Genomic DNA, 24708 nt, shown 5'->3' on the forward strand with positions numbered 1-24708 from the left:
GCGCAAGCGCACTGGTTTAGCTTCCGTCGCGAGAGCGAGCTGGTACCCAGGCTGGCTTGCTGAAGTGAGGCCGAAGGCGCCATGTTCCCGCGCACGCCTGGCCTGGGCTCCTCCAGTTTTCTCTGGGCATGGGCGTTGGATTCCGAGAAGGCCCCTTCCAGAGAAACAAGTCTACGCTCAAGGGCAGCTGTAGTGAGCCCTGGTGACCCGGAAGACTTTATGGGGTTTTCACGTCGGTTCCGTCCCACCATCCCTGGCCAATTTGAGGTTGAGAAGCAGAATCCTGTTGGAGCGAACCCTTGAGATGCAGGGTGGAGAGGAGGCATCTCTGGACTTGTCTGCTCCCATCCGGACACGTGGAGAAGAGGGGAAAACGAACGTCCAATGGCGGTGACATCGGGGAGCTGGCCTGGCACACACAGCTGGCCTCGGTGTTCTACCGAATATACACAGTTCCACGAAACATAGACATCAGGCTCTGATGTCAGATCCACGGCAAAAAACGAGGCCCCTCCATACTTGTCTGAACACAGACAGAAGGAGAGCATTGTCCAAGCCACGCAAATGACCAAACCTCCTACTGTCTCGGCCAATCAGAGTGACTGCTCATTCTTTACCAGTTACAGGTTTAACTTTTCTCTAGTCTTCTTGCCTTTGTGATGCAATCTATGAAGACATCTGGTCAAGAAATTGCTTCCTTTTCCTGACATCCAATCCAGAGTGGACTGGCTTCCTTAAATGTTTCCCCCACATCAACTAACACAACTGAAATGTTGTAGATGTCAGTAGTTGCTGTTCAGTCGCCCACTTGTGTCTGACTGCGACCCCATGGACTGCAGCACACCAGGCCTCTGTCCCTTACCATATCCTGGAGTTTGCCCAAGTTCATGTTCCTTGCATTGGTGATGCCCTCTTCTCCTCCTGTCCTCAATCTTTGCCAGCATCAGGGTCTTTTCCAATGAGTTGGCTTTTCACATCAGATGACCAAAATACTAGAGCTTCGGCATCAGTCCTTCCAGTGAATATTCAGGGTTGATCTCCCTTAAGATTGACTGGTTTGATCTCCTTGCTGTCCAGGGGACTTTCAGGGGTCTTCTCCAGCACCATAGTTCAAAGGTATCAATTCTTTGGCATTTTGCCTTTTACGGTCCAGGGATGTGTAAATATCTACACATCCCTTTACTGAGGTTTCCGGTGGTGATGAAGCACATCCCACCTCCCTGGGATGAAGCACAAGCCCAGCTCCGTGGACTATAGATTACTGATTTCTGGTGATCTCTGGCTAAGGACATTGTTGGCCCAGCAAGCCTTGATGCTGCACATCTACCCAACTGCTCACTCGCTACTGTTTGAAACCCTCGGGGCTCTCTCCTCTCCCTTTAGCGGATGAACTGCCTCCTCCCTACAGGTGTGCTCTCAAGGAATAACAAAGCCCTGTTTCCTCACCTCTCGGCCACTTTTCAGCCCAACCTTGCCTCACTTCATCCCTTCTCCAAACACCACCTGCTTAGCTCATCAGTGAGTTCAGCTGATGCTAAAGGGAACTGAGTTCTTTAGTCCTCAGCGTACATGAATCCCAGCAGTATTGACACTGTCAGCCTCTCTTTCCGTTTGGTTTGTGGGACACGTCACTCTCCTTGTTTGACTCCTATTCTCTGTCTGCTTTGCAGGCCCACTTCTGCCTGGTTATTCATTGAGGGAATTCTTTAATACTTGATCCTGGGTCCTCCTCGCCCCACACTCCCTCCTTCAATAAATCTCATCCACATGTTTCTTGAATTTCTGCTTATCTAAACGTGGTTTGTTGATTTGTATTTCCTACCAGCTCCAGACCCACACGTTCATATATCATTCATGTGATATCTTGGGGATGTCTCAAACTCAACATGTCCCAGCTGAAATTGTGAGCTGCAGTATGAAGAGGGCCACAGCAAGGAATGGAGGGTGGCTTCCAGTCAACAGAAAAGGAGGCCTTCAGCCCTATAGCACCTGAAGAAATGAGTGCTGCAAATGGCTACATGAGCTTGGAAATGGGTCCTTCCTAGTCAAGTCTCAGACAAGACTCCAGTCCAGGTCAACACCTCAGTTGCAGCCTTGCAGAGGACTCCTGACCCATGAAAACTGCAGTAACAAGTGGATGTGGTTTTAAGCTACTAAATTTGTGGTAATTTGGTACACAGCAGTGGATAACAAATAGACCCTCCATCACCAAGTCCTACCAGTTTTATCCCCTGACCCCCATGCCCACCAAGCCGTGTCACCAAATCACAGCCTCCTTCTGGCTTCTGCTTCAGGCCTTTCCTCAACTCATCTTTCTCTGTCTTGCCCCAGCACATTTTCTCACATGGGTCCTTTGGCTTGGAATCTTCTTCTATCCCTCTTGCGTCTAGGAAATCTGATTTATCCCTCAGACTTTGATCATCAATGACTCAGGAAAACCTTTCTTGAGTGTCTTAAGTACAACCCCCACTTGACACCTCTCCTTAATGGGTTTTGTCATGGTTGCAGTTTTACAGTTATTTATGTAATTTTGTCCTTAATGACTGTGTCTTCTATCAGAATGTAAGCTGTAGGGGTCAGGAACGATGCTTAGCTTTGCATATTACTGTACCCCCAGCACCTGGCAAACAGTAGATATACTGGCTAGGTGAATGAATGATCAAATGGACAAATCAATGGATGGATAAATGTGTCTGTTTTTAAAAGGAGTGTAATTTATTTTATTTTTTAAGAAACATTTTATTTATTTGACTGCCCCGGGTCTTAGTTGTGGCACCTGGGATCTTTGATCTTCCTTTGCAGTATGCAGTGTCTTTAGCTGCAGCACGTGGAATCTAGTTCCCTGACCAGGGATGAAAACCAGGTCCCCTACAATGGGATTGCACAGTCTTAGCCAATGGCTGACTAGGGAAGTCCAGTATGTCTGTTTTTGATGCTCAGGGTTTATGATACAAGCCTTCCTCCCTCCAGAATGTTGGGAATTTTGGAGCCCAAAGTGCTGCCCCCTGTGTACTCACTCAGGACGACCCAAACTAAGTTCAGGTTTGCTCTTAGAAAAAGATCATTAATTTCTGATTTTGAGACCTTAAACTGTCTAGCAATAAGAAAGGTACCTGATGTCCCAGGACAGGATCAGCTGCCTAAGCAGCAGATGCTATTTTCCAGAGTTTGTTGGAACAATGTTTCCTGTTCCCTGTGCTCCTCTTAATAAGACTCTGCCACTCCTCCCATCAAGAGGTAGGCTCCAAGCCTCCTCTCCTCCAACCTGGGTGGGCTGTGACTACTTTGACCAACAGAGAGTGGATGATGCACCATTACATGTTTTCCCAGTTTAGATCATAAAAGGCCACGCAACTTCTGCCTGCTTCTCTGAAGATGCTTGCTCTCAGGGAAGTCAGTCACCAAGTAAGAAGTCCAGTTACTCTGAGGCTGCTGGGCTGGAAAAGCTACACATGCAGGCACTGCATTCAACAACGCCCCTGATGAGCTGGCATGGCCAACAGCCAGCAGTGACTGCCAGCCAAGTTCAGTGAGTCATCTGGGACATCCCTACCAGGGGAACCCTCACACTAGAATTCTGAGCCCCAGCCAACATCTGACTACAACCTTAAGAGAGACCATGAGCAAGGACTGCCCAGCTAAGCCCTTTATGAATTCTGACCCACAAAATCACAAGCTAAATAAGGTTTCTTCTTTTAAAGTGAAGTATAGTTGATTTGACAAGAACACATTAGTTTCACTTTGCTAAGTGATTCAGTTTCATATAAATATATGTGTGTGTGTATATATATGTTTGTTGTTGTTGAGTCACTCAGTTGCTCTGACCCTCTGTGACCCCGTGGACCACAGCACGCCAGGCCTCCCTGTCCTTCAGTATCTCCCAGAGCTTGTTCAAACTCACGTCCATGGGAGTCCATGATGCCATCCAACCATCTCATCCTCTGTCACCCCCTTCTCCTCCTGCCCTCAATCTTTCACGGCATCAGGGTCTTTTCCAATGAATCAGCTCCTTGCATCAGGTGGCCAAAGAATTGGAGCTTCAGCTTCAGCATCGGTCCTTCCAAAGAATATTCAGGATTGATTTCCTTTAGGATTGACTGGTTTGATCTCCTTGCAGTCCAAGGGACTCTCAAGAGTCTTCTCCAGCACCACAATTTGAAAGCATCAATTCTTCGGTGCTCAGCTTTCTTTATGACCCAACTCTCACATCTGTACATGACTACTGGAGAAACCATAGCTTTGACTATACAGAACCTTGTTGGCAAAGTGATATTTCTGCTTTTTAATATGCTGTCTACGTTGGTCATAGCTTTTCTTCCAAGGAGCAAGCATCTTTTAATTTCATGACTGCAGTCACCATCTGCAGTGATTTTGGAGCCCCCCAAAATAAAGTCTGTTACTGTTTCCATTTTTTCCCCAACTATTTGCCATGAAGGGATGGGACTGTATGCCATAATCTTAGTTTTTTGAATGTTGAGTTTTAAGCCAGGTTTTTCACTCTCCTCTTTCACCTTCATCAAAAAGCTCTTTAGTTCCTCTAAGCTTTCTGCCATAAGGCTGGTGTCATCTGCATATACGAGGTTATTGATATTTCTCCTGGCAATCTTGATTCCATCTTGAGCTTCATCCAGCCCAGCATTTCACATGATGTACTCTGCATATAAGTTAAATAAGCAGGGTGACAATATACAGCCTTGATATACTCCTTTCCCAATTTGGAACCCATCTATTTCCCCATGTCCTTTTCTAACTGTTGCTTCTTGACCGGCATACAGGTTTCTCAGGAGGCAGGTAAGGTGGTCTGGTATTCCCATCTCTTGAAGAATTTTCCAGTTTGTTGTGATCCACACAGACAAAGGCTTTAGCGTAGTCAGTGACACAGAAGTAGATGTTTTTCTGGAATTCCTTTGCTTTTTCTATGATCCAGTGGATGTTGGCAATTTGATCTCTGGTTCCTCTGCCTTTTCTAAATGCAGCTTGTACATTGGGAAGTTTGCAGTTCATGTATTGTTGAAGCCTAGCTTCAAGAATTTTGAGCATTACCTTGCTAGCCTGTGAAATGAATGCAATTGTGTGGTAGTTTGAACATATATATATAGAGAGAGTTTTCAGATTATTTTCCATTATAGGTTATTACAAGACACTCAATTAACTCCCTGTTATGCAGTAAATCTTTGTTGCTTATCTATCTTATGTATAGTAGTGTGTAGATACAAACTAACCCCGTACTTCTAATTTATCCCTCCCCCCCTTCCTTTCTCCTTTGGTAACAATGTTTGTTTTCTACATCTGTGAGTCTGTTTCTCTTTTGTATATAGATCCATATGTATCTATGTATATGTATCTAGATACAAAAGAGAAACAGACTCACAGATGTAGAAAACAAACATGGTCTTGCCTGGAAAATCCCATGGACAGAGGAGCCTGGTAGGCTTCAGTCCATGGGGTCGTGAAGAGTCAGGCTTCACTTTCACTTTTCTCTTTCCTGCATTGGAGAAGGAAATGGCAACCCACTCCAGTGTTCTTGCCTGGAGAATCCCAGGGACGGGGGAGCCTGGTGGGCTGCCGTTTATGGGCTCGCACAGAGTCGGACACGACTGAAGCGACTTAGCAGCAGCAGCAGCCGCAGCAGCCATATGTATTATTTTTTAGGCTCTACATATAAGTGATATCATTTAATATTTGTCTTTCTTCACTAAGAAAGTAAGTCATTTGAGTTAATTCACTAAGTATAATGGGTCTTCCAAGTGTCACTAGTGGTAAAGAACTCTCCTGCCAATGCAGGAGACACAGGAGATGCAAGTTTGATCCCTGGGCTAGGAATATCCCCTGGAGGAGGGCATGACAAACCACTCCAGTGTTCTTGCCTAGAGAATCCCATGGACAGAGGAGCCTGGTAGGCTACAGTCCATAGGGTCACAAAGAGTCAGACATGACTGAAGCAACTAAGCACACACACACACACACACCAAGTATAATACTCTCTAGGTCCGTCTGCAAATGGCAATATGTCATTCTTTTTTTATGGTTGAGTAATATTCCATCATGTATATATACCACATCTTTTTAAGCAAATCATCTGTTGATGGGCACTTGGGTTGTTTCCACATCTCAGCTATTATAAATAGTGCTGTTGTGAATGTTGGGATACATGTATCTTTTTAAATTAGAGTTTTCATATTTTCCAGATGTATGCCCAGGAGTGGGAATGCTGGATCATATGGTAGTTCTATTTTTAGTTTTTAAAGGAACTTCCATTCTGTTTTCCATAGTGGCTGCACCAATTTACATCTCCACCAACAGTGTAGGAGAGTTCCTTTTCTCCACACCCTCTCCAGCAAAATAAGTTTTTTTAGGCTGCTAAGTTTGGGGGTGACTTGTTACACAACAGTAGTAGCATGAAGAGAAATTTCATACCCAGAGTGGGGTATTGATATACCAAAAACTCAAAATGTAGAGTACTTTCCTGGGACTGGGCAGCAGGCACCTGGAAGGAGCTGAGGAGACTCTTGGGGGAACCCTGATGGGCCTCAGGCTGTGGATGATGCTCAAAGTGAGAAAAATGCTGCTGCAAGCTGGAGGAGAAATTACCGTTAGACACTAATGGAAAGCTTAGCAAAACTGTTGCCTGCAATAAGGTAGCAAATAGAAAACTGTGGCCAGTGAACTCATGGCTCTGGCATAGTAGATTTCCAGGAAAAATGTTGGAAGTTCCAGTTGCACCTGAGTGACAGGTCTGAAGCAAGCAGGGCCAGGCCAAGCACAAATGAAGAAGTTGTCGTAAACTGCCAGGTTTGGGGTCTACAGGAGGCTGCAATGATAACTGAACAACCTTGTTATTCAGCCTTGTTTTGTGCACTGTGAGAAAAGACTGGAAAAGGAAGAAAATGACAAATAACCATTCTGTTTTCTGTGGCAATGGGGAAAGGAATTTTATAGCAACTCTGGTTTGGGGAAATTTGAGTAAGTGTAAGAAAATCTCTCACACTGTGCAAATTTAATTGGCAGTGCTATGTTTATTGTGAAGCACGTCCTTTAAGAAAGGGGGAGAGGGATCTCCCTGATCATCCGGTGCCTAATAAGATTCTACCTTGCAATCCCTGGTTGGGTAATCAAGACCCCACACGCTGCAGGGTAACTAAGCCCACACACCGCAGCTAGAGCGGCCGTGTGCCCCAACGAAGGATGGTGCGGTGACAATCTCGTACGCTGGAACTAAGACTCGATGCAACCAAATTAATAATTCATTCATTAAAGAGAGGATGTGGGTTCGATTCCTGGTCAAGGAACTAAGATCCCACGTGCCTGGCACACAGTACAGCCAAAGCAAAGTGGGGGTGGGGGGCGGGCAGAGAACTGAGAACACCACCCGCCTGTGTGGGACCAGGCACTGGTCTCTCAACAGCTTTGTGAGGAAATAAGTTTGGCGATGGACAGGACTGCAGCAGGTGTCCCTCGAGTCTTCAGGTGAGAACTGAATAGCAGTTGTGTGAGAAATCTACCTCAGGCTGAAAAAGCACCAACCAGGAAAGGAAAGCTGCTATTACCTTTCCCCATTGCCACAGAAGACAGAACAGTTATTTGTCTTGTTTTGTTTGTTGTTCCAGTCCTTTCTCACAGTGCACAAAACAAGCCTGAATAACAGTTGTGCAATTATTATTGCTGCATTCTTGCAGTTCACACAGGGCCAGGAATAGTTCCTGTATCCACTAGCCAGAGTGGAAAGTCTTCTTTGAAAACTGGGTGTGATGTTGAGATCCCAAAGTAAATTCCCTGTGGGCAAAGGGCAGAGCTGGAAGGCATAGGTGTGGGGGCTGCCAGGCCTCCACAAGGGGTAGAGAGGACTTGGGTTGGCAGGTGGGACAGTTAACTTGGGATAACTTCATAAGGGTCTTGGATGCCAAGAGGGTGAGTGAAGCTCAATGCAGGGATCAGAGACATTTTTACCATTAGCAAAATCTCAGCCTTCCCACAAGGTGATGGGTGCGTGCAGCCTCTCCTGCCCCTACCTACCCGCTCTCCCCGACCCCCACACCATCTTCAATCTGTAGCCATTCAGAACTATAGACCCCTGTTATTAGGGCAGAAAGAGCCCCAGAGGCCTTGTAATCCCACCACTCCATGTTAGAAAGGAAATGTGGCCCACTCTGAGACCCCCTTTTTTCAGATTCAACTTATTGGCTTCTCTTGATCTGAATGCTGGGGTGCCCAAGGGCCTGGCCCTCTCTTCTCTCCAGTTCCCTGTCTTCTGAAGTCATCTTCATTCGTTCTGTGGCTTTAAAGACCCCGATATTCTGATGACCCGTCCATGCAGGACTCTTGTCCTGACCTCCTCTCGGAACTCTGCATACATACATACATCCCCAGCCATCTGCTCACCATCCCTGCCTGGATGGCTAACAGACATCTCGGATTAAACACATGCCAAACACAACTCCTGCTCTTTTCCCCAAAACTTGTTATCCCTAATCTTTCTCATCTCACCATCCACCCAGAGGCTCCTACCAAAACCTAGGCATCATCCTCCACTCCTACCTTCCTTCACCCCCACGTCCAGTTCAGTGGAAAGTCTTGCCTGTCCTACTTGGAAAACTTGGACACCCCACTTCTGCCACCATGACCACACACACCAAGCCCTGCTGTTTCTTCCCTAGATGAATGAGATTGTCTTCTCTCTTAGACTCCTTGCCCTCCTGACTTTCCAGAAAAGGAGAGAAATCTTTGAAAATATGACTCAGTCCATTGCCCTCCTGGCTTTAAGTCTTCCAGTTGCAAGACCCTCATCATGGACATTTAGCTGAGCAATAGCAATTTTATTTGTGAATATAACTTGACTTTCCATAAATGAGACTTGGTCAAACATTTTCTGAAAATTTTTAACTAGAAAAATAGATTTACCAGGAAACTTTCGTGCTCTAGGCACTTAATACGATGAGAAATAGCTCAAAAAAAAAGAAAAAAGAAATAGCTCATCATTATTTACTTCTTATATAAAAAGGTCTTTACTACTTTATCTCCATTGGGTACATAATTTTCTACTATTTTTAGTAATTAATTTCTGTGGGTTTTAAAAAATGTTATTGGAGTATAATTGATTTACAGTGTTGTATTAGTTTCTGCTGTACAGCAAAGTGAATCAGTCATACATGTACATACATCCACTCTTTTTAAAATTCTTTTCCCATATAGGTCATTATGCCGAAGAACTGGTGCTTTTGAACTGTGGTGTTGGGGAAGACTCTTGAGAGTCCCTTGGACTGCAAGGAGATCCAACCAGTCCATCCTAAAGGAAATCACTCCTGAATATTCATTGGAAGAAGTGATGTTGAAGCTGAAACTCCAATGCTTTGTCCACCTAATTCAAAGAGCTGACTCATTGGAAAAGACCCTGATGCTGGGAAAGATTGAGGGCAGGAGGAGAAGGGGACGACAGAGGATGAGATGGTTGGATGGCACCACCATCTCGATGGACATGAGTTTGAGCAAACTCCAGGAGTTGTTGATGGACAGGGAGGCCTGGCGTGCTACAGTCCATGGGGTTGCAAAGAGTTGGACACGACTGAGTGACTGAACTGACTGATAGGTCATGACAGAGTACTGAGTAGAGGTCCCTGTGCAATACAGTAGGTCCTTATTAGTTGTGTATTTTGCACATCGTGTGGGTTTTTTTAAGGAGACTCTTTTTTATTGAAGTAAAACCATACTTAAAGTACACAAATCATATGTGTACAGCTTGATGAATTTTCACAAAGTAAAGTGAAAGTGAAAGTCGCTCAGTCATGTCCGACTCTTTGCAACCCCATGGACTGTAGCCTGTCAGCCTCCTCTGTCCATGGAATTCTCCAGGCCAGAATACTGGAGTAGGTAGCTGTTCCCTTCTCCAGGGGATCTTCCCAACCCAGGGATCAAACCCAGGTTTTCTGCATTGCAGGTAGATTCTTTACCGTCTGAGCCACAAAGTAAATACGCCCAATATCCTGGGCCCAGATCAAAACCCAGAACATTTCAGGTACTCCAGAGCCACTTCCAGTCCCAGCCAAGATTCGGGCTACACCACAGTTTTCTCTCATCTGGGTCTGGACTTACATAAACAGCATCATGGAGTCCACGCTCCTCCACTGCTGGCTACTCAGGCTCGACATTCTATCGCTGAGATTTGCCTGCACTCTTACTAGCTATGGTTCAGTCCTGCTTGTCGCTGTACAATGCTTCTTTATCTGGATGTATCACCACTCACTCGTGCATCCTCGCGCTGACAAAGAGCTGAGCTCTAGTCAGTCTGCTGCTGCTGCTGCTGCTAAGTCGCTTCAGTCGTGTCCGACTCTGTGCGACCCCATAGACGGCAGCCCACCAGGCTCCCCCGTCCCTGGGATTTTCCAGGCAAGAACACTGGAGTGGGATGCCATTGCCTTCTCCGTAGCCAGTCTAGGGCTATTGCAAATAGTGCTGCTATGAACATTCCTGTTCGTGTCTTCTGGTGCACATGGTACTTCTTTCCTTTGGGATATGCCCAGAGATAGAATTGCTGCATCACAGGGCATGTTTATGTTCAGCTTAGTCGATACTCTCTTCAGTTGAATTTTATTTTAAATTGTAGTAAAGTATACATAACAGAGCTTAAGGAGCTTCCCTCATAGCTCAGTCAGTAAAGAATCTGCCTGCAGTGCAGGAGACCCGGGTTCGATCCCAGGGTCAGGAAGATCCACTGGAGAAGGAAATGGCAAATCACTTCAGTATTCTCACCTGGAGAATCCCATGGACAGAGTAGCCTGGTGGGCTATAGCCCATGGGATTGCAACAGTTGGACACGACTGAGCAACTAAACCACCAACCACCACCATACCTAATAGAAAATTTACCATTTCGGCCATTTTCTTTCTTTCTTTCTTTCTTTTTTTACCACCTCATGTGGCGTGTGGGATCTTAGTTCCCAGACCAGGGATTGAACTCGGATCCCCTGCAGTGGGAGTGCAGAGTCCTAACCACTGGCTGCCAGGGAAGTGTGATTTTAGCCATTTTTAAGTACACAATTCAGTGGCATTTAGCACATTCACAATATTGTGCCACCATCAATATTTCTTTCCAGAACTTTTTCACCATTCCAAACAGAAACTCTGCACCAGTTAAATAACATCTCCTTATCCCTCCCTTCCCCCCACCCCTGGTACCCCAATTCTGCTCTGTTTCTGTGGATTTGCCTGCTCTAGGTACTCATATAAATGGAATTAAAAATCATTTGTTCTTTTGTGTTTGGCTTATTTCACCTAGCAAAATGTTTCCAAGATTCATCCTTGTTGTAGAATGTATTCAGTTCAGTTCAGTTCAGTCGCTCAGTCGTGTCCGACTCTTTGCAACCCCATGAATCACAGCATGCCAGGCCTCCCTGTCCATCACCAACTCCCAGAGTCCACCCAAACCCATGTCCATTGAGTCGGTGATGCCATCTAAACATCTCATCCTCTGTTGTCCCCTTCTCCTCCCGCCCTCAATCTTTCCGAGCATCAGGGTCTTTCCCAATGAGTCAGCTCTTCATATCAGGTGGCCAAAGTATTGGAGTTTCAGCTTCAACATCAGTCCTTCCAATGAACACCCAGGACTGATCCTTAGAATGGACTGGTTGGATCTCCTTGCAGTCCAAGGGACTCTCAAGAGTCTTCTCCAACACCATAGTTCAAAAGCATCAATTCTTCGGTGCTCATCTTTCTTGACTGTCCAACTCTCACATCCATACACGACCACTGGAAAAACCATAGCCTTGACTAGATGGACCTTTGTTGGCAAAGTAATGTCTCTGCTTTTAAATATGCTATCTAGGTTGGTCATAACCTTCCTTCCAAAAAGTGTCTTTTAATTTCATGGCTGCAATCACCATCAGCAGTGATTTTGGAGCCCCCCAAAATAAAGTCTGACACTGTTTCCACTGTTTCCCCACCTATTTCGCATGAAGTGATGGGACCAGGTGCCATGATCTTAGTTTTCTGAACGTTGAGCTTTAAGCCAACTTCTTCACTCTCTTCTTTCACTTTCATCAAGAGGCTCTTTAGTTCTTCACTTTCTGCCATAAGGGTGGTGTCCTCTGCATATCTGAGGTTATTGACATTTCTCCCAGCAATCTTGATTCCAGCTTGTGTTTCTTCCAGCCCAGCGTTTCTCATGATGTACTCTGCATATAAGTTAAATAAGCAGAGTGACAATATACAGCCTTGACGTACTCCTTTTCCTATTTGGAACCAGTCTGTTGTTCCATGTCCAGTTCTAACTGTTGCTTCCTGACCTGCATACAGGTTTCTCAGGAGGCAGGTAAGGTGGTCTGGTATTCCCATCTCTTGAAGAATTTTCCAGTTTGTTGTGACCCACACAGTCAAAGGCTTCAGCGTAGTCAATGATGCAGAAGTAGATGTTTTTCTGAAATTCCTTTGCTTTTCTGATGATCCAGTGGATGTTGGCAATTTGATCTCTGGTTCCTCTGCCTTTTCTAAAACCAGCTTGAACATCTGGAAGTTCACAGTTCACGTATTGCTGAAGCCTGGCTTGGAGAATTTTAAGCATTACTTTACTAGCGTGTGAGATGAGTGCAACTGTGTGGTAGTTTGAACATTCTTTGGCATTGCCTTTCTTTGGGATTGGAATGAAAACTGACCTTTTCCAGTCCTGTGGCCACTGCTGAGTTTTCCAAATTTGCTGGCATATTGAGTGCAGCACTTTCACAGCATCATCTTTCAGGATTTGAAATAGCTCAACTGGAATTCCATCACCTGCACTAGCTTTGTTCATAGTGATGCTTCCTAAGGCCCACTTGACTTCACATTCCAGGATGTCTGGCTCTAGGTGAGTGATCACACCATCGTGATTATCTGGGTCATTAAGATCTTTTTTGTACAGTTCTTCTGTGTATTCTTGCCACCTCTTCTTAATATCTTCTGCTTCTGTTAGGTCCATACCATTTCTGTCCTTCACTGAGCCCATCTTTGCATGAAATGTTCCCTTGGTATCTCTAATTTTCTTGAAGAGCTCTCTAGTCTTTCCTATTCTATTGTTTTCCTCTATTTCTTTGCATTGATCGCTGAGGAAGGCTCTCTTATCTCTCCTTGCTATTCTTTGGAACTCTGGATTCACATGGGTATATCTTTCCTTTTCTCCTTTGCTTTTCACTTCCCTTCTTTTCACAGCTATTTGTAAGGTCTCCTCAGACAGCCATTTTGCTTTTTGGTATTTCTTTTTCTTGGAGATGGTCTTGATTCCTGTCTCCAGTACAATGTCACGAACCTCCATCCATCAGGTAGTCTGTCTATCAGATCTAGAACTTCATTAATTTTTTTTGGCTAACTAGTATCCTATCGTATAAATATACCACATTTTGTTTAACATTCATCTATTAAGGGACATGAATTTTTTCCACCTTTTCTCTATTGTGTATTGTGTATTCCTAAAGAAAGGCAATGCCAAAGAATGTTCAAACTACAACACAACTGCACTCATCTCACACACTAGCAAAGTAATGCTCAAAATTCTCCAAGCCAGGCTTCAGCAGTATGTGAACCGAGAACTTCCAGATGTTCAAGCTGGATTTAGAAAAGGCAGAGGAAACAGAGATCAAATTGCCAACTTCTGTTGGATCATCAAAAAAAACAAGAGAGTTCCAGAAAACAATCTACTTCTGCTTTATTGACTATGTCAAAGCCTTTGACTGTGTGGATCACAACAAACTGTGGAAAATTCTTCAAGAGATGGGAATACCAGACCACCTGACCTGCCTCCTGAGACATCTGTATACAGATCAAGAAGTAACAGTTAGAACTGGACATAGAACAACAGACTCATTCCAAATTGGGAAAGGAGTACATCGAGGCTGTATGTTGTTACCCTGCTTATTTAACTTATATGCAGAGCACATCATGCAAAACACCAGGCTGGATGAAGCACAAGCTTGAATCAAGATTGCTAGGAGAAATATCAATAACCTCAGATATGCAGATGACACCACCCTTATGACAGAAAGCGAAGAAAAACTAAAGAGCCTCTTGATGAAAATGAAAGAGGAGAGTGAAGAAGTTGGCTTAAAACAACATTCAGAAAACTAAGATCATGGCATCTGGTCCCATCACTTCATGGGAAATAGATGGGGAAACAATGGAAACAGTGAGAGACTATTTTTGGGGGTCTCCAAAATCACTGCAGATGGTGACTGCAGCCATGAAATTAAAAGACACTTGCTCCTTGGAAGAAAAGTTATGACCAACCTAGACAGCATATTAAAAAGCAGAGACATTACTTTGCCAGCAAAGGCCCATCTAGTCAAAGCTGTGGTTTTTCCAGTGGTCATGTATGGATGTGAGAGTTGGACTGTGAAGGAAGCTGAGTGCTGAAGAATTGATGCTTTTGAACTGTGGTGTTGGAGAAGACTCTTGAGAGTCCCTTGGACTGCAAGGAGATCCAACCAGTCCATCCTAAAGGAAATCAGTCCTGAATATTCATTGGAAGGACTGATGTTGAAGCTGAAACTCCAATACTTTGGCCACATGAGGGGAAGAACTGACTCATTTTTGAAAAGACCCTGATGCTGGGAAAGATGAAGGCAGGAGGAGAAGGGGATGACAGAGGATGAGATGGTTGGTTGGCATCGCCGACCCAATGGACATGAGTTTGAGCAAGCTCCGGGAGCTAGTGATGGACAGGGAGGCCTGGTGTGCTGCAGTCCGTGGGGTCGCGAAAAGTCGGACACAACTGAGCGACTGAACTGAACTGAATTGGTTTGAGTCCCTATTTTCAATTCTTTTGGGTTTTTGTGTAGGAGTGGACTTGCTGGGTCATAAAGTAGTTTTAGTATAACTTTTTGTAACATATCAAACTGTTGTTCACAGTGACTATAGAATTTTACATTCCAAACAGCAATTGATTTCTCTATTTTTGAAACAAAACTTTATGTATACCTACCCGTGAAATATTAAAATTTGTATTAATTAACATAATTTAAATATTACATTTGTAATAATTACATAATTCATTAGGTACATATTTTAAATGTATACTAAATTGTTTTAGACAAATATGGTATCTGTAGTATCTACAAAGTCAAATGGTGTAATACTCCAGAAAAGAAGAAAAATATATGCAGAAATGTATCAAATTCGTAGGGGACAATTACAAATTGGAGTAGAAAAACAGTATTCCAGCGACTAAAAACAAGGGTTCTTTAACACTGACATTATTAGAACAGAACTACCATCAAATTCAGAGTTAAAGATCCTTATTCTGCGAAATAAAGAGAAATATTAGAAATTTCAGATACTTGTGAGTGTGAGCAAAAGTGAGAAGATACCATTTTGAAATACACTTTTAATAGTTTTCATTATGTTGCTACTTTGTGAAAAAATAAAAATGATTTTAATACAACACAGACCCAACAAAGGAAAAGGGTATATTTTAGAGAAACTATTTTAAAGAATCTATTTCACATGGTGGCCAAAGATTCTTCCAAATATACATATGTTATTTTTTTTTACTATTATAATGGCAAGTAAATTCACTGTGACTGGTTCATTTATTCACAAGAAGTGTCTTTTTCATGCATATTTCCCCACAATAGTATGATAGAATCAAATTTTTGTAACCATCAAAAAGGTTTCAAATATTAGAAAAGTTTAAACAGAAGCTGTGACCTTGAGAATTTGATGTCTCATTGTGATGCTGTCTAAAACGGGAAGTGTTTCTGAAAAACATTCAAACTGACAGTTTAATAGACGATGTTTTACAGAAGATGACAAAGTCAAAAAAACAAAAATCACAATATATTGACTGGTTTTAGATGTTATACTTTGAAGAAAACAATTTAAATCTTAAGAGAATCACAGGAAATTATTGGAAATCCATGTGCCTGGTCTAATAAAATTCAAAACAAGTATATCATTTTACAAGCAAATCACGATTTCTGAAATACCATCAAAAATGGAGCAAGTACTTTTCATTTTTTGGTTGTACACAAGATGTAGCCAATTGTGAACAAGCATGTCTGACCATGGGGTCTGCTCAGATTAAGAACAATGTCATAACAATAAAATAAGTTATACTGGCTTCATTGAAATGAAAGATGAGACTTTCTAAGTCTAGCTTATGAAATTAGAGGTTGGAAATAAAATTTAAAATGCCTGTGGCCAGGTATAGTCTAATGGAGAAAATATAGCATGTTATACAAGAATTTATAAGACATTTTCCCCCAGATACAATTATGCCAAATTTGTGCTTCCTCACCTCATAACAGGAGAAGGCAATGGGAATCCCAGGGACAGCGGAGCCTGGTGGGCTTCCGTCTATGGAGTCGCACAGAGTCGGACACGACTGAAGCGACGCAGCAGCAGCAGCAGCAGCAGCAGCTCATAACAATATGCAATAATGCTGCCCCTGGGAAATAAAATGTTAACCATTTTTTAGCACTTATATATATGTATATGGATATATATAATATATGTATTTTATGTGACGTTTTAAAAATGGATGTGCAGATGGGATATTCTTATGTCTGTTCTAAAACCTACATTAAAAACACATCCAAATACCCCATGAAGATCAAGATTAAATGTAAACAAGGTATTTCATACACAAAGGCACTTGTACTGAAATATATATTAAATGAACAATGCAAGCATCTTGGCATAAACGCATTATTTTATACAATCTATCTGTGTAGGATGTTATTCTAAACCAAGTGTAAAAGTTAATATCTATACAATTAAAAAAGACTATCCATTAAGTTGTATGTTTAGCAGAAGGCCTGTACCTTTGCTTACAACAAATAACAGAAACTTTGAATGTTTGATTAATGTGAAATCTTAACAAAAGATATGCCCTACTGCTTGAACTTTATGGAGGGCAGCTATGCTCACAACTATGTCATCAATGCTGCACTTGAATTTTAAAATGAAAGTATAAAAATTGGAAATGAATCACTAGATGAGTGTCAATTATTACAAAACTGCATATCAAATGGAAATTAAAGAAATTATAGATGCCTTAATTTCACATTTTAAATGATTATATGAAAAATTAAAGTGTCTTTACATTTTGAATTTTTAACTGAAGAAAAGCTTTCTATGGATACCTCTGACTTACACAAAGCAGTCACTTACTTGAGTCAAATATCCTAAGTCCTATATATCCATCTGATATAGTTTTATGCAGCATGCAGTATCAGTTATTTATAAAATAGTGTTTGCATCTTCTAAGGCGGATTCACAAATTTGCTTAGAGCAATCCTTTCCAATTTGGACGTGGCCTTGAGAATGTTGTTAGCATTCCCAGTCACCATGGCATCCTGTAAGACATTTCAGTAAGCTGCAGTAAATGAAAAATTAAGATCAGTTCATCAAAAGAAAGTAGCATGGCAATTCTCTCCTTTAGAAACAAGGTAAGTAGTAGACTTTGGAAATATTAATGAGTTCGTCTCCACTAAAACCAGGAAAGCAAGATTATTGGTTGGTTTTTGTATCAATAAAAGAATTAAACTATTTTGATATATCTACTGTTCATTTTTCAACAGGTTTTTACCTACTTCGGTGTTCTGGAAAAAAATATTAGCCATTAAAAAATAATTCCCTTTTGCTTTAGGCTCCAGTATTATATGTAATTTGTGGTGGCGCAGATGGCAAAGCAACTGCCTGCAATGTGGGAGACCGGGTTCAGTCCCTGGGTTGGGAAGATCCTCTGGAGAAGGAAATAGCAACCCACTCCAGTACTCTTGCCTGGAAAATTCCATGGATGGAGACTGGTGGGCTACAGTCCATGGGATCGCAAAGAATTGGACACGACTGAGTGACTTCACTTTGTACCTTTGTACCAGTATCACAAGGCAGGTTACTGAGTGGTTGCCTCTGAGTGGACTGGGGGTCAACCAGCAAGGAGCATGAGGGGACTTCCTGGGGTGATGGGAACACTCAGTATCTCGATAAGGGTCTGAGTTACAAAAATGCATACACTTGTCACAAGAGTGAATGTTCACTTACAAGCTGGGCATTTCATTGTTTTGTATTAAAAGACTATCAGTTATGAACTCTAGTTAATGTACATGCTAAAGTATGTAGGGGCAAGCACACTTAAGGCTAAAATTGACTTTGAATGCATCAAAAATCAAAGGATGGTTGCCTAGATGTAACAGTCTAGTAAAACGCTCATCGGCAGTGGGTGTGCAGGTGTGTAGTGAAAAGTCCCTTCCACTTTGTGTTTGCAAACTTCCATAAGGTGGCCAGGAAGAGGGGCTGAGTCCTCTCCGCTTTGATCCCAGTGCTGGCCCACCTGAGGGCTGCTCCGGTCCGGGAGTGAGCCGGCTCCCCTTACCCGTGTCTCTCCAGGGGGCAGGGCTGGGGCACAGTGTCCCCAGAGTGGAGTGGTCAAACCCCGGGGGGCTGGATGGGGCCCGGGAGGAAAAGCGGGACCAGAAAGCAGGACCCCGGCGCCGGCCCAGGGGAGGGGAGGCGAGGGGCGGGGCCTGCGGCCCTTCTTCCCGCCTCCCCTCCCCTTCCTTCCATCGTGTCAAGCCCGGGCAGCCAAGGTTGGCAGGTTTGCCGGTAAGGAAAGAGAGAGTCCTTTTTAGGTTCCGTTTATTACACAGTCCACAAACAGAACAGCAGCCAAAGGTGCCAGCTCCCGGTGGGCCCTGGGCAGGGGACACCAGACAGGGACTAACTAGGTGGCTGCAGCGTCTCGGCGGGACACCGTGCGCCTAGGGGCCGCCCTGCCTCGCTCAGACCCTCCGGCTCGGCCGCCTGGAGCACCGGGGGCGCCCAGGACTGGCCGCCGCGGCTCTTCCCAGGCTCTCACCAACACCGAGATTTAGCTGTGGTTCAAGCCTTGACTGTGTGGCCTGTGGGGGTCCCTGCGAGGGCGTCACAGCGCCTACGCTTCCTTCTCAGATTTCCCATTGCTCCTCCACTCCCTGGAGACTGGGGGCCTGATCCTGCTCTGATAAAAATGCAAACAACTCCTGAGCTTATGGAAAGCGGATCCGTGTCCTGGAGGAAGCAGGAAAGCCTAATAAGCATAGGCCCTGGGAGGGCTGACGCAGGGGCAGAGTGGACAGAACAGTGTCCACAGCGCACCCTACAACTCTCTGGGTACATCTATCTCAGGGCGCGACGGCTCAGGCTACAGTTTCTAAAATGAGAAAAAACACAAAATTGTCACACTGGACACATTATTACCATCTCTGGAGACCCAGGCCTGGGGGACAGTAGGAAGAGCGCAGAGTGGGGCTGGGGTGTGGCCCTCAGTGGTCCCCACTGGACGAGCACCCTGCAAGGCCCCTCCCCGGGGTGAGCTGAATCTAACAGCACAGAGGGACAAGCTGCCATTGCAGACAGGGCTCACGGGAGCCTGTCTCCCCCTCGCCCCGCCCCGCCCCATGAGCAATTCTCGCTGGCTCCATCAGATGTGGGCAGGCTCCACCAGACGCCTACCGCCCTCCTTGTTGGGAGGTGCGCTCTGAAGAGGCCCACGTGGCCAAGAACAGAGTGAGCCCTTCAGCAAAATGCAGAAAAGGATGACGCTTCCCTAGTAGCTCGTGAGGAACCGAATCCTGCCAACGACCCGTGAGTGAGCCTGGACCCTCCAGGTGGAGCCTGTGCATGGGCCACAGTCCCCGCCAACAGCCCGGGCGCAGCCCCGCGAGACCTCGAGGCAGAAGCCCCTGCCTGTCGTGGCTGGATCCCCGACCCCCAGAAACTGAGATGACAGATCTGCGTGGCGCTGCCACGTGCTGGGACAGCAGACTGCTGTCTCGTCCTCTGTGGTGTGAGCTCCCTGCTCCGGGACCAATGGAAGGCGGGGGGTGCATGGGAACTGGACCTCGTAGGAATCTGCCCAGCCTTCCAGGTCCAACTGCCAGGGAGCTGCTCCGGGAAGCTGTTGGAGGAGAGGTGATGCAGGGAGGCTGACAGGAGGCGGGAGGGAAGCGAGGAGGCTCCAGGAGGGCGCCCTCAGGCCCACCCCCCCACGGGAGGGGCCTGTGTGCTCTATTCTGGCCCCTTTCCTTGGACCCGCCCGGTTTTCCAGCTGTGGGGACCAGATTCCCACAGGAAAGTCCTCCTCCACCCGTCCTGCAGGGGACCCAGGCCATCTTCTCCAGGAAGCCTTCCTACAGAAGCCTCTGTCGGAGGCCACTGCACCTGTTCTCAAACCCCCAGCTCTCTGTTCTTCTCCCATGGCCTTTGTTCCTCAGACACTAATGCTCAAGAAGTGTCTGCTCCTCTAAAATCACATTTTCCTTAAGGGCAAGGCCCTGCTCCCCTGCAGGTGGTACAATCGTCTGCCCCTCCTCCTGCTTACAGGGTGCAAGGCTGCCCCCTGAGATTTGTTCTCAGCTTCCCCAAAGCAGGGGGTGCCTCCTGCCCCTCCACCCCTGACCCTCCTCGGCCTGCAGAGGGGCCTGGTGGGGAGGCCTGGCTACAGACTGGTCCACGGGGGGAAAGTCTGCGGGAAAACGCGCAGAGAGTGCTTCCGGGCTCGCGGCCCACCTGCAGCGGTGAGGGTCCCATCTGTGCCCACGTGCCAGCTCACATGAGAAGCGCCCTTCTCCCTCCTGACCTGGGCCCAGCAGGCCCAGCCAAGCCTGCGCTCCTGAATTACTGGCTCCGCTGCCCCTCAGCGGTGTCCACGGGGCGGCTCTTGCTTACCCATCCGAGGCAGGACCAGCAGGCTGGTCTGTGCGCAGCGGGGGAAGAAAAGGGGTGCTGACCTCCGTGCCTCCTGCAGCTCTCCTCCTGCCTCCCTGGGACTCACCTGGGTACAGTCGGCAGGCGTCCTCGGTGTCCCCGAAGCCCTCTGGGCAGGGGGACTGCGGCAGCTGGGACGCCTTCCCGGGACAGGGGCAGGGAAGGGGCGTCACGTGGCCTGGAGGTGCATGGCTGCCCCCAGCCAAGCCCATCCCACGCTAGGAGGAGAAGGAAGGCTGGAGGAGAGGCAGGAGCAGAGGCGAGGCGGGCAAGTCTAAAGAACGGGGAGGATGAGAGGGAAGAGGAGGACAGAAGAGGCAGAAAAGAAAGAATGAAGGAGGCAGAAACAGCGGGAGGGGTAGAGGGGTGAGTGGGCACAGAAAGGGGATCTGGAAGGGCTTTGCTCCCAGCAGGGCTTCCCTGGTGGCTCAGATGGTAAAGCGTCTGCCTGCAATGCAGAAGACTCGGGTTCGATCCCTGGGTTGGGAAGATCCCCTGGAGAAGGAAATGGCTACCCATTCCAGTACTCTTGCCTGGAAAATCCCATGGACGGAGGACACTGGGAGGTTACAGTCCATGGGGTCACAAAGAGTCGGATACGACTGAGCAACTTCACTTTCTTTGCTCCCACGGTCACACTTCATGCGCAAAGCAAGGTCGGTGCTATTGTTAAGGCCATTTGAACCCTAACCCACTCCTTCCCAGGATAGCCACTGGCTTTTGTCCCCATCCGCGAGCATCATCCATTCTCCGCTCAAAACACAACCTACAGAGATAGGAGTCATCTCTATAATCAACTTACTGAAATCTGCACCCTGCTCCCTCACCATAATGCCCTGTCCCCATGACCTGATTTATAATTTTTCTTGGCACGAACACACCATCTGCCAGAGCACGTATTTCTTGTCTGTCTCCCTCACTACAGTATAAGCTTGAGAAGAAACTTTAGCCACTAGAATGTTGTGCGCTGTGGTTAGTCGCTCAGTCATGTCTCTTTGTGACCCCATGTGACCGGAGCTCCAGAGAGGACTGGGAGAAGCCAGGGAGACCGTCGAGCAGTAAGTCCAAGGAAGATGTGGGCTGCAGAGAAGAGCCCTGTCTACAACTTGAGAAGGAACGGGCGAAGCGGAAGCAAGAAAACTAGACAGAGAACAGTGTCTTAAGAATGACATTCTTGACAGTGTCGGTGCTCTGACACTTAGGGCTTCACCAGGGACTGCCAGAAGTTTCCAGTAGGATGGTGGGAAACGGAAAATGGTGAAATTTTGTTAGGGGTAAGCAGGTGAGGAAATGAAGAAAGTTTAAGAATGGAGACTATTCTCAAGAAACCTGACTATGAAGGAAACAGGCAGACAGTTAACTAGGAGAGACCCCGATGAAGTCTGAACAAGTTTCCCGGGAGGGAGCTGTAAGGGGTGACAGAGACCATGGCCTGGCTATTGACTGAGATGTAGAAGAGACACACAATTTCCCCAGGTTAAGGTGGGGCAGGATCTGGAGGGGAGAGGAAGATGGTGCCTGGAGTGTCATCTGTCGACAGTGGAGGGGCAGAATGACAACGGCTAGGAGCAGAACAGATATGGCCAGAGTTACCATCTTCGGGGCGGGTGGGGAAATTTTTATACCGGGATGGAAGAGCAAAAAAGCCTGGGCGCTCCCAAGAGGAGCTAAAAGGCCCTGGGTGGTCGGTTTTAAAATCTTATCCCTCCTCCTTTCAGACCCACTTAAGCCCAGGAACTGTCTTTAATAACCTGATGAGCTCTGCACTCCTCTGGCTGCTTTTTAACCAAGCACCGCCTTTGTCGACCTCTGGGATGTACTTTAGAGGCCTGGGGCCTCTGTGGGTTCTTGTTTGTCCAGTTCCCCAACAGCAAGGCTCTGGTCAGTCTCATCTCTGTGATCGCTGCACATCACAGGTGCTCACTGCACTTGTAGAGCGAACGATGGGCAAAGCTGAGGGGCGGTCACCGAACGGACTGTAAGACTCATCTTTCCTTCTTGAGAGAACTGCTTCCATGTCACAGCCTGAAACAAACCCTTCTTCCTCGACACCAGTCGCTGTCGGCTTTGGCCGCACCTTCCGAGAGGCCGGGGCCCTTTTAATACTCCCGACGGCCAGGTCTTCTGATGGCCCGGAGGGGTCGGCGACCCTGAGCTGGAGCCGCAGGCGGAGGGCCCGAGCGGCAGGGCGCCGGCGCCTTCATCGCTCCCTTTCCTGGTCCCAGGGGTGCGGAAGGGACCGCAGACGAGCGTCTGCTAACCGCAGAGCCGCTTAACCGACGGTGCGAGACCCCTGCGCGCCGTTGGGTTCGTTGGGCTCCTGTGGGCGACGGACTCGGATCGCCAGGCAGCGGGGGAGGGGCCTCCAGGCCGCAGAGGCCCCTGGGAGTCGTAGTTCTGACACTGCCTGAAGGGTCCTCGGGGGAAGGAAGATCAGTTCAGTTCAGTTCAGTTCAGTCGCTCAGTCGTATCCGACTCTTCGCAACCCTATGAATCGCAGCATGCCAGGCCTCCCTGTCCATCACCAACTCCCGGAGTCTACCCAAACCCATGTCCATCAAGTCGGTGATGCCATCCAATCATCTCATCCTCTGTCGTCCCTTTCTCCTCCTGCCCTCAATCTTTCCCAGCATCAGGGTCTTTTCTAATGAGTCAGCTCTTCGCATCAGGTGGCCAAAGTATTGGAGTTTCAGCTTCAACATCAGTCCTTCCAATGAACACCCAGGATTGATCTCCTTTAGGATGGATTGATTGGATCTCCTTGCAGTCCAAGGGACTCTCAAGAGTCTTCTCCAACATCACAGTTCAAAAGCATCAATTCTGTGGCGCTCAGCTTTCTTCACCGTCCAACTCTCACATGCATACATGACCACTGGAAAAACCATAGCCTTGACTAGACGGACTTTTGTTGGCAAAGTAATGTCTCTGCTTTTAAATATGCTATCTAGGTTGGTCATAACCTTCCTTCCAAGGAGTAAACGTCTTTCAGTTTCATGGCTGCAATCATCATTAATTTTTTGGAAACCCCCCCAAATAAAGTCTGACACTGTTTCCACTGTTTCCCCATCTATTTCCCATGAAGTGATGGGACCAGATGCCATGATCTTAGTTTTCTGAACGTTGAGCTTTAAGCCAACTTTTTCACTCTCTTCTTTCACTTTCATCAGGAGGCTCTTTAGTTCTTCTTCACTTTCTGCCATAAGGGTGGTGTCATCTGCATATCTGAGGTTATTCATATTTCTCCCGGCCATCTTGATTCCAGCTTGTGTTTCTTCCAGCCCAGCGTTTCTCATGATGTACTCTGCATAGAAGTTAAATAAGCAGGGTGACAATATACAGCTTTGACGTACTTCTTTCCCGATTTGGAACCAGTCTGTTGTTCCATGTGCAGTTTTAACTGTTGCTTCCTGACCTACATACAGGTTTCTCAAGAGACAGGTCAGATGGTCTGGTATTCCCATCTCTTTCAGAATTTTCCACAGTTTATTGTGATCCACACGGTCAAAGGCTTTGGCATTGGCAATAAAGCAGATATAGATGTTTTTCTGGAACTCTCTTGCTTTTTCGATGATCCAGCGGATGTTGGCAATTTGACCTCTGGTTCCTCTGCCTTTTCTAAAACCAGCTTGAACAGCTGGAAGTTCACGGTTCACGTATTGCTGAAGCCTGGCTTGGAGAATTTTGAGCATTACTAACATGTGAGATGAGTGCAATTGTGCGGTAGTTTGAGCATTCTTTGGCATTGTCCAAAGGGCTGGAACTACATTTTCCAGAACTCACCGCGTGAGCGTGAGGGGCGTGGCCAAGAGCCTGTCTCCGCCAAAAGCTCCAAAAGTGTCCGAGCGCCTCTGAGTGCTTCCCGAATACCTCCGAGCGCCTCCAGGGCCTTCGAAAGTCTCTGAGCTCCAGCGTCCGACAGCAGGGCGCCTCCGAACGCCTTTCGGGGGGAGGGGCTAAAATCAGTTGTTCTTTGGCGGTGGTTTGTGATGCCCATCTCACGTCCAAGTGT

The 24708-nt window shown here is 46.4% G+C and overlaps 1 long non-coding RNA gene across 1 annotated transcript; it reads right to left on the reverse strand.

Annotated features, from left to right (window-relative positions):
• Window positions 1-3681: 3681 nt before the first annotated feature.
• On the reverse strand, window positions 3682-22928 carry LOC145506477 (uncharacterized). Its single transcript, XR_014053955.1, has 4 exons — window positions 22451-22928; window positions 17124-17308; window positions 16249-16398; window positions 3682-5052 (listed from the first exon to the last, which is right to left on the reverse strand). It is a non-coding gene; the product is annotated as an uncharacterized LOC145506477 (long non-coding RNA).
• Window positions 22929-24708: the final 1780 nt, after the last annotated feature.

This window comes from Giraffa tippelskirchi, chromosome 5 (genome assembly GCF_054371585.1).
Source record: "Giraffa tippelskirchi isolate mGirTip1 chromosome 5, T2T-mGirTip1v1.2.pri, whole genome shotgun sequence".
Lineage (NCBI taxonomy): Eukaryota > Metazoa > Chordata > Mammalia > Artiodactyla > Giraffidae > Giraffa > Giraffa tippelskirchi.